Raw genomic sequence first — 10,513 nt, 5'->3', positions numbered from 1 at the left:
TCCTCTAAATCACTTCTTTCATTTAATTTTTTCTCCTTTTCATAGTTTTGTAATGTCTCTCTTTTCTCTCTCTTCCTGTTTGACTCTCTTCCATTCGCTTCCCTTCATTAATTTCTTTCATTTATTCCTTTTTCCTGTGTTAACCTTCTATATTTTTGTAATTCTCTCTCTCTCTCTCTCTCTCTCTCTCTCTCTCTCTCTCTCTCTCTCTCTCTCTCTCTCTCTCTCTCTCTCTCTCTCTCTCTCTCTCTCTCTCTCTCTCTCTCTCTCTCTCTCTCTCTCTCTCTCTCTTCCCTGCTTCTCCTTTTGTGTGTGTTTGTCTTCCTTTCGTTTTCTCTTCCTTTCTGCCTCTCTTCCATTCGCTTGCTTTAACCAATTTCTTTTCTTCATTCTTTCCTCCTTTATCTTATATCCTCTATAGTGTTGTAATGTATTTCTTTCTCTTCGTTTCTGTCTCTCTTCCCTTCTCATTCTCTTCCTTGTCTCTCATTTCCTCTCTTACCCTCTCCCCTTCGCAGCCTTGTCAAATTATCGTACTCATCGCATTGCATTTTCGCAGGTGTCTGACCGATAACTATGGCAAAAAAAAAAAACATCGATAAGTAACAGTTTTAACCTTAACTTTATTTTTCTATCGTTAATTGTGAAAGTACGAGAGTCTGAGGCTTAATAATGATAAATACGATGCGGTGAGTACGATAATCTTGCAACGCTGCCCCTTCATCTCCTTCTGCCTGCGTGTTTGTTGTCCCTCGCTGTTGATTGTTGGTGTTTGGGGTTTATGCTAACGAGGAAGTGAGGGGGGAGGGAATTGGAAGGAATCTCTCAACAGTCTTTCTTCCTCTCTCTATCTGTATGTCTCCATCCCTGTCTGTCCGTCTGTTTGTTTGTTTTCCTTTGTATCTTCGTATGTGTATATGTCTCTCTGCCTGACACACACAAATAGAGAAAAACATACACATTAAAAGCGAAATCAATGTCGTTAAAACTGTTCTTTGTTGTTGTTTATCTTGCTGCTCTCTCCTCCCCCTTCTCCTCCTCCTCCTCATCATCATCCTTCTTCTTTTTCCTCCCTTCCTCCTCCGTTTTTCCTCCTTCTGGGTTTGAGCGTTATTAACTTTTCTTCACGAGCCTTTCAAATTTTATAGTTAAGTGTAAGACAAAATCCAGTTCATGTTTCTTCCTCTTTCTCCTCCTCTTCTTACTCCTCCTCCTCCTCCTCCTCCTCCTCCTCCTCCTCTATTTCTTCATCGTTGTCCTCATTCTTAACATTTTCTTCCTATTTATTTTGTGTTTTTGTTTCCATTTTGTATGTGTTTTTTGTTACTTATTTTTCATCTTCTTCTTTTTGTTATCTTTTTATTTTCATTTCATTTTTTCATTTTCATTTCTACGTCATAGTCTATCATCTTCACGCCTTGGTTTTATTCTCTCTCTCTCTCTCTCTCTCTCTCTCTCTCTCTCTCTCTCTCTCTCTCTCTCTCTCTCTCTCTCTCTCTCTCTCTCTCTCTCTCTCTCTCTCTCTCTCTCTCTCTCTCTCTCTCTCTCTCTCTCTCTCTCTCTCTCTCTCTCTCGTCCTTCAGAAAGTGTCACTCTTTACTTAAGCCATTGCGGGAAAGTAATATTTATGCATAACATTTATTTTCTTGTATATCAACCTTTATTTGTGTTTTTCAGAGCATTTCGTTGAGTTTTCTTTTATACGAGTTGATTCTGTTCCTTCATTCCTTTCTTTCTCTTTCCCTTTCTCCTTTCAACATCGGAATTTTGTCCCCCTTCCTCTTCCCCCATACTCCCATTCCTCTTACCTCCCCTCTATCTACGTTTTTTCACCTCTTTTCCCCCAATCCCTCCCCTCTCTCATCTCTCTCACCCACCCTCCTTCCTCCATTCATAGGGTAAAATTGGAACTCACAGGCGTAAACATCTATTTCAACGTGAGAGGGGGAAAAAAAAGGAGAGAAAGATTAAATTTGGGGTTTTCTTCCTCCTAGCGCCTTGTTCACCGGCCCCAAGAAGTATCGGCGCCCGGGTGAACGATCGTTTCCGCAAAGAGGCGTTAGGTCCTTGTGGTAGGCCACCCTTGCGCGACCCTTTATCTGTCGACCCTGGCTGCAAAATGTTTAGATTGAAATTTTATCCGGTAGTTTTTTTTTATTATTTATTTTATTTTTTTGAAGGAAGAGAGGATTGTGTACATTATGATTTCTGTTATCTGTTTTTATCTTTATTTTATTACTTCTTTGCAGATTTTTTTCTTTAGATACTATTTTCCTTTTTTTTAGGGGGGGCGAAGGATAGACTACATTGTTTTGTCATTTATTTTTTTTCTTTATTATTCCTTGTTTTCTCTTCTCCAGTCTCTGTCTTTGCGTCTGTTCTTTTTCCATTTGTATGTCTTTTTCTGTTCTCTCCCAAATTTTCATCGAGTTTTTACCTTCCTTCATTCTTGCGTTCTTACGTTTGTTCTTTTTATAGCTTCTTGCACTCCTTTCTTTCTCTCTCCTTCCGTCTCCTTTTTTTTCTCCTTTCAATTTTCTGGTTCTCTTTTCTCTTCCTTTACTTTATTTGTACTCTTATGTTTTTTGTTATTTTTTTTTTTACTTTGAATTTTCATATTATTTTTTCTCATTTTCTCCTATCTCTTTCTTTACTTCTCTCTTCTTATGTCTGTACTCGTTATCTTTTTACTTCTTATCTATTTTTTTCTTTAATTTCCTTGTTCGGATTTGCATCCTTCTATTTTTTTTTCTTTTTTCATGAATAGCCAACATTTGTTAGTTATTTTCGTCTCCATGCTAATGAAGATAAGTACATTGCCAAATAAGGAGAGAGAGAGAGAGAGAGAGAGAGAGAGATACTGTTATGATTCAACTGACGTCAGATCCAGTTGTGTTGTGTTGATGGTGTCCATGTGTTTCTCTCTCTCTCTCTCTCTCTCTCTCTCTCTCTCTCTCTCTCTCTCTCTCTCTCTCTCTCTCTCTCTCTCTCTCTCTCTCTCTTCTGCCTTTGCATTGTAGCAATAATGTTTCCCAAGGATGATGACCAGAGATAGTACCAGCAGCAGCAGCAGCAGTAGTAGTAGTAGTAGTAGTAGTAGTAGTAGTAGTAGTAGAAGTAGAAGTAGTGGTAGTAGTAGCCGTAGTGATTGTGGTAGTGGTAGATTTTTTTGGTTTCCAGTATTCCTAGTAGTACTCGTTGGAGAGAGAGAGAGAGACCACACACACACACACACACACACACACACACACACACACGAATAAGAATTACATGAAAATATAGTAGACCACACAGACGGCGTATTCCTTGCTAGGTGGTCTGTCCTTAAACGAGAGAGAGAGAGAGAGAGAGAGAGAGAGAGAGCAACACCTAAAATCGAGTTACCTCAAATTTGTTTTCATTGTTCGTTGGTCCATTTTTGTTCCTCCTCCTCCTCCTCCTCCTCCTTCTCCTCCACCTTGACCCCTGACCCTTCTTCTTAACCCCATCGTCCCTCTGACCTGTCGCCTTGATTGTCTTTTGTTTATGGGCGCAAAAAAAAATCCCTTTCCCTCGATATTCTTTCGTTTCTTGTCGGATCTTTCTGTTTCAGGGAAGGTGAGGCGGTTGTCTTTGTCTTTTCTTCTTTTTTTCTTTTTGGATTTATTTGCGAGGGACTCTCTTTGATTTAGTGTGTGTGTGTGTGTGTGTGTGTGTGTGTGTGTGTGTGTGTGTGTGTGTGTGTGCGCGTGCGTGTAGTACTAGTCTCTCTCTCTCTCTCTCTCTCTCTCTCTCTCTCTCTCTCTCTCTCTCTCTCTCTCTCTCTCTCTCTCTCTCTCTCTCTCTCTCTCTCCACTCCTACTAAAAAAAGTTAATATTGGGGTAATTCTTTTAAAACATCTTGTATATATATTAATTTTCCTTCTATTTCGTGTTTGTCAGATTTATTTTTCCTCGTCATTTCTTTTCCTGTGATGCAACTTTCTTCATCTTCGTCTCGCACGCGGAGAAAAATTGAGCAACGATTCTGTTTCTGCCATTCCTGGAAATTCCTCAACTTTTGGTTTCGTTTTCATTCTCTGGGTGATTTATTTTCCCTCTGGAGTTTTCTGGGGAAGGTTACATTTCGGATCTTTCTCTATTCCTTCTTTTTATTCTCCTCCGTTGTTTACCTGTATTTAAGTAAGTTGTATTTCTCTATGATAACTAAATTTTCCTCTGTTGCTTCATTATTATTTCCTCCATTTAGTCTTTTCCTACGTATGCAATTTTTTCTTTCACACAAGTTATTATGTTATCTATTTATTTTTTCTTTCGTTTAAGCTATTATATCGTATTTATGTTTTCAGTTATTGCTGCAAACTCATTTATTTCACGTATAAGGGAGAGATTTCATGATTGACTCGACGGTTGATTTCCTTACATTTCTAAAAACTCACCTTTCGTCTGCGTGGGAGAGACACTATTACTGACGTTCTTGCAATTCTCTATTTCTTTATCATTGCTCAGTTCGCTCACCTCCGTTTTCTCTTGTTTATATATTTACGAACTGACATATTATGGACACTCCTCCTTGTGATATGTTGGTTTTGTTTTATTCGCAACACAACGCGTACAGAATTTCCACATGCTTTGCTGTTTGGAAATCCTACTCTGTACATTTATATTATTCCCCGTGTTCTTTATGGGTGTAGAAAGCGATGCGTGTTATATATTTCGACGACTTGGAAAAACACGGTAACTTATTGTGTTTTCCTATTACTGAAGAAGAATGAAAAATAGAGGCAGGAACGAAAGAGTGAAAAGAGCGTTAAGAAAGTGAATATAGATGAAACAAAGGAGGTGGAGGAATAATATGATGGGGTTGCACAATGCGAGTATTAGTAAAAACATTTAGAATTTTTCCATAATACTGAAAAATCATTACGAATAGAGGATTGAAAAGGGCGAAGAGGAGCATACAGGATAAAGGAAATAGAGATTGCAATAGGATGAGCTACATAATTCGACTAGTATTGATGACTTAAGAACAATAATCATTCTTTCCACTTTAATGAAGAAGGAACGTAGAGAAAAGAAAGACAGAAAGAAAGGAAGGAAAAAGAACAGATTAAAGAGAAATGAGGTGGAGAGATAGTCGAATGCTAATGAGATGGTAGTAATAAGATGGAGTTAGTCAATACAAAGAGTCGAGAGGATTAAGTGTGGGTGAACTCGAGAAAAGGAAATGAGAAGGGAAAACTATTGAGGAAAGTGATGAGAAGGGAGAAGGAAGACTCTTGCGAAAGGCGTGAGGAAAAGGAACATGGGAAGGAGGAGATGAAGGAAGAGGGAAAGACGCAGTAGTGAAGGAAAGGGGACAGAAGGGAAAGGAGGAGATGGAGGAAGAGAGAAAGAAGTAGGAATGAGGGAAAACAAGAGACGGTAGAAGATGGAGGAGGAGAGAAGGGAATAGATGTGAGGGAAAGGGGACAAAAGGAGGAGAAGGAGATGGAGGAAAAAATATAAATAAATAAAGTAGATGAAGATAGGACAGAAGAAGATGAATAGGGAAAGAAGTGTGCATGAGGGAGAGGGGACAGGAGAATAAAAGGAGATGGAGGAAGAGGGAGAGAAGTAGTTACGAAGGAAAGGAGACAGGAAGAGGAAGAGGAGGGGGAAAGAAGTTAACGTGAAGGAAAGGGAACACAAAGAGGAGGAGAAGGAGAAGGAGGAAGAAGAAAGTAAGCAGCTGTGAGGGAAAGGAGACAAAAAGAGATAAAGGAGAAAGGAAAGAATTGAATATAAGGGAAAGGAGCAGGAGCAGATGATGGAGGAAGAGGGGGCAAATAAAAAGTTAGTTCTTGTTTGTCATCTTTTGTGTGTGTGTGTGTGTGTGTGTGTGTGTGTTTACAGTTTCGTTTTTATATATCATTCATTCATTTTTTGTTTTTTCTCCCGCACGAGTTGCACACAGTAGAATTAAGCATTGTGTAAAGACTATCTAATGCCGGTGATATTTCTTGCTGTCTCTCCCTGTTCGTCTGTCTGTCTGTTTATCTGCCTGCCTGTCACCCTGTCTGATTGTTTATTCATGTCTGTCTGTGTCCCGTCAGCCTCGCCTTCTATCCGTCTTCGCCTCACTCTTCCATATTTTGTACCTTGCTGAGTTTTTTGCCTTTTTTTCAATGATCTTCCCCTCAGTTTTTCATTTCTTGTTCCTTGCTAGTTCTCTTTTGTTTTGTTTTGTTTTTGTTGTTTTTTTTAGCTTCCTCAAGTTTTTTTCATTTTTTTTACCTTGCTAATTCTCTTTTGTATTATTTTTTTTTTGTTTTTGTTTTAGCTTCCCCTCAGTTTTTTTTTTCTTTTTCTTTACCTTGCTAATTCTCTTTTGTATTATTTTGTTATAGCTTCCCCTCAGTTTTTTTTCTTTTTTTTGTACCCTGCTAATTCTCTTTTGTATTATTATTTGTTTGTTTAAGCTTCCCCTCAGTTGTTGTTTTTCTTTTTTTTTACCTTGCTAATTCTCTTTTGTATTATTTTTTTTAGCTTCGCCTCAGGTTTGTTGTTTTCTCATTTTTTGTACCTTGCTGATTTTCCCTCTCATTATTTTGTATTATCTTCGCCTCAGTCTCATTTTTTTGTGTATGTGCCTTGCTGATTCTTTCGTATTATTCCAGACACGAAGCCACGCCATCTGGGTTCTGCATGGGTGATACGCCAAGCCCCGGTGCTCACCTCCGTATCCTCGTCCTCTGAGCCTACAGCACATGACGAGGTTAGTAGTAAGTCAGGTTACCCTTCATTACGTTACCTATATTGTCCTTAAGTTCTGGTAGGTTTTTTTTTTTACAGTAAAGGAAACAGCTAAAGGGCAAAAAAAAGAAGGAAAACAATAATGAAAAAAAGCCCGCAAATCACCACTGCTCCTATTAAGAGTTAAGAGAAGTGAGTAGCGGGCTTTTTTTCACATTTGTTTCCTTTTTTTATGCCCTTGAACTGACTCCTCTGTTGTAAAAGAAAAAAAGTGGGCAAAACAGAGGTCAATTCCGGGAGGAGAGGTGTTCCGATACGCTGATATAAACAAATGAACAAAAAGAAAACGAGTTAATCACATGAGCGAGTAAACCTAAGCACAACAGCCTCCATTTTTGCTTTTATAATTATTCTTAGGGTTCCTCAAGGGCTAATGCGACGGAGATAAACACCGAGGTCACGCGTAGTTATATCGCACACCCTCATCTTTACCTTTTCCCCAGTATTCCCTAGGTTCCCCAAGTCTCCCCCTGGGTACGGAATGCGCATCACCTCCGGCCGTAAATCGTTAAAGTAGAATGTAAACGGACCTTCAAAAACAATAAGCGATTTGATCCTCCTCTTGTTATCGCCCCGCCTCACGCAGCTTCCCTGATCCTTTGTAAAGAGAGTTGGATTCCACGTGTCAGTTTAAAGTTATTTGCTCTTGAGAGAGGAAAAGTATGAGTTTGTATTTCTCTCTCTCTCTCTCTCTCTCTCTCTCTCTCTCTCTCTCTCTCTCTCTCTCTCTCTCTCTCTCTCTCTCTCTCTCTCTTGATGGATGGATGGATGGATGGATGGATGGATAGATGGATGGATTTACGATAACAAAGTGTCGCAATTGAGAATACTTATAGTGTGTGTGTGTGTGTGTGTGTGTGTGTGTGTGTGATTTACCATGGTCTGTCCACGCGCTAGACTCGGGATAGCCAGCCAGTCCCTCCCAGACCCAGATCAATGCAAAGAAGTGACAGATCTCTGGGTACGGCTGAAACTTTACCCATGTGCCCGTGTGTGTGTGTGTGTGTGTGTGTGTGTGTGTGTGTGTGTGTGTGTGTGTGTTTCTGCCTCTCCTTTTCCACCATCGCCTTTAAAGGAATACACAAAAACGGAGAAAACCTAATAGACAACGAAACTATTAACAACACACCTCGCAACCCGTTTTCTTTTTCCCGTTTTCATTTTATCGTCTGTTTTCTCGGTGATTCTTTTCAGCTGAGCCGCAGTGAACGAATCGGCGAAAAAAAGAGGAAAAGGAAAGCGAGGTATCCAACGAAGTCACACACGAACCACAAACAAGTATTAGTTTCCTTTGTAGGTCTGTGCGTTTTCTTCGTTCTATTTTCTATCTATTAACGAGTATACAAAATTAAAGCGAGGTAACCAATTGGGCAGTTAAACACAACTACCCTTTCTGTATTACGAATTATGCTTCAGCGCCTCTTGGGTAAATAACCGCCACCATTTTGCCATTAGTTATCTTTATCTCTTCTTGACATTTTTATCACTTTCAAACGAATAACCGAAGAAGAAGAGGTAAACGAGGTAACGAGATGGGCAATTAAACCTAAATGGGGTAATTAAGCCTAAAACACAACATCTACCTATTTGCTGTATAGAATTATGTTTACTTGCCTCTTTTCGTCATTTATTTCATTTGTAAACTAATAGATGAAAAAGCAGGAGGAAAACGAGGTAACCAGATGAACGATTAAACAAAACACTCATCTTCCTTTTTTGATATTTATTTTATGCTTCTTTGTCTCACCTTGTCCTCCATATCACCTGTAAACGAAATAAACGAGAAAAAAATGAAAAGATAAACGGGTTACCAAATGAGCGATTATACTTAAACACAACAACTGTCATTTTGCTATTAGAATTGTTATGCTTCCTTGCCTAATCTTGCCATTCTTATCACCGACGGAGGAATAAACGAGGAGGAAAACAAATGAGCATCTACCTTATTGCGATCAGAACAGACACGCCGCCTTGTTTCTGTTCGTCATTGATTTCCTTTGTAGACGAATAAGCGAAGAAGAAGAAAAAAAATACGAAATAGCCAACGTAGTCATTAGTTAAAGCGAACGTAGCACATCTCACACCTTCCTTTTGCTCCGTGTTTAATTGACGTCCCTCACCTTTTGTATCGCTGAGGGAGTAAACAAACACCGGCTCCCTCTGTGCGTGTGTTTGTGTGGTTGAGTGTGTGGTTGTTGCCGTCACCTGTAAACAAACAAACAAGGGAAAGAAAACGGGATAAGCAACTAGGCAATTAAACATGCACTGAAGGAAAGGAAAACCACTCGTAAGGATAAAAGGATAGTTAGTTGTTAGGTAGTTAGACGGATAGTTAGATAGTTTGATAGTTTGTTACAAAGATTTACGAGGATAGTAAGACATAGATAAACCGCTCGTAAAGGTAAATGGAGTTAGTTAAGTAGTTAGATAGTTAGACATAGATAGTTTGATAGTTTGTTACATAGAGATTTACGTAGATAGTAAGGCATAGATAGTTAGATAGTTAAATAGATAGATAGTTAAAGAGTTAGTTAAATTGTTTACTCATCACAGTTACACTACAAAACAGACAAAAATAAAAACAATACAAGACAAGTAAACGCTCACATCCGAAATCCAAAACACAAAGAAAAAACAACCAAAAAAACAAACAAACAACAAACAACCATAAAAAGCAATCAGCGCACTACCAAACCGATAAGGAGGCCAACACACACACACACACACACACACACACACACACACACACTCCAGCTCCCATTTCCCTTCTAAGTGCGCGGTGCTCCCCTGCGTCCATTCCTCCGGGGCATCATCTACGTATGTCCGTGGCGCCAGGAGGTTGGGCGCCGGCGAGAGGAAGGTGAAAGTGGCAGCAGGAGTCGGGGGAGGGCGTGGGTGAGGCAGGGAGGGAGTGGGGAAGAGGGGGAGGGATGGGCCTTGAGCGAAGCAGTGGAGGGTGACAAGATAGGAAGGAGTGAGGGAGTTTAAGTGTCAGGGTGAGGGAGGGTGGAATGTGTGTTAGCGTGCCTCCCTGCCTGCATCACGCCCTCCTCCTCTTCCTCCTATTCCTCCTCCTCCTCCTCCTCCTCCTCCTATTCCTCCTCCTCTTCCTCCTATTCCTCCTCCTCCTCTTCCTCCTCTTTCAGCTGTTTTTCCTTCTTTCCCTCACTTTTATACCGGTCCTTTTTTTTCCCTCCTCTCTCTTTTCTCTCCTTTCATCTCCTCCTCCTCTTCCTCCTCTTTCAGCTGTTTTTTCCTCCTTTCCCTCACTTTTATTCCACTTTTTTTTCCCTTCCTCTCTCTTTTCTCTCCTTTCATTTATTTCTATCGTCCACTTACCTCCTCCTCCTTCTCCTCCTCCTCTTTCTCCTCCATTTTCAGTTGCGTTTTCCTCCTTTCCTCTGCTTCTATATCATCTTGTTTTCCTTCCCGTTCTCTTTCTCTCCCCTTTCAATCTCTTTCTATCACCTACTTACCTTATCTTCAGTTCGGATTTGATACTAACCATTTACCTTCCCTCCTCCTCCTCCTCCTCCTCCTCCACTCCTACTTGTCTAAACTCCTCTATCTCCTTTTTCTAATACTCTCCCTTCTCCTTGTCAAACCTCCTCCTCCTCCTCTTCCTCCTCCTCGTATCCCACATGTGCAGCGATCCGTGCCCTTAAGGAATGGGGGGAAGGAGGAAGGGGGAGAGATAGGCACCTTACCACCTCCTCCTCCTCCTCCTCCTCCTCCTCCT

The 10,513-nt window shown here is 40.3% G+C and overlaps 1 long non-coding RNA gene across 3 annotated transcripts in view; it reads left to right on the top strand.

Moving 5' to 3' along the window:
* The first annotated feature begins 6,617 nt into the window (after positions 1-6,617).
* The window catches only part of LOC127008672 (uncharacterized), a 16,046-nt gene continuing 12,150 nt past the window's right edge, over positions 6,618-10,513 (top strand). For all 3 annotated transcript variants that reach the window (XR_007761239.1, XR_007761240.1, XR_007761238.1), the window contains exon 1: positions 6,618-6,736. This is a non-coding gene — a long non-coding RNA (uncharacterized LOC127008672). The remainder of the gene's footprint in view (positions 6,737-10,513) is intronic.

This window comes from Eriocheir sinensis, chromosome 38 (assembly GCF_024679095.1).
Source record: "Eriocheir sinensis breed Jianghai 21 chromosome 38, ASM2467909v1, whole genome shotgun sequence".
Lineage (NCBI taxonomy): Eukaryota > Metazoa > Arthropoda > Malacostraca > Decapoda > Varunidae > Eriocheir > Eriocheir sinensis.
This window is presented reverse-complemented; position numbering and strand designations above follow the sequence as displayed.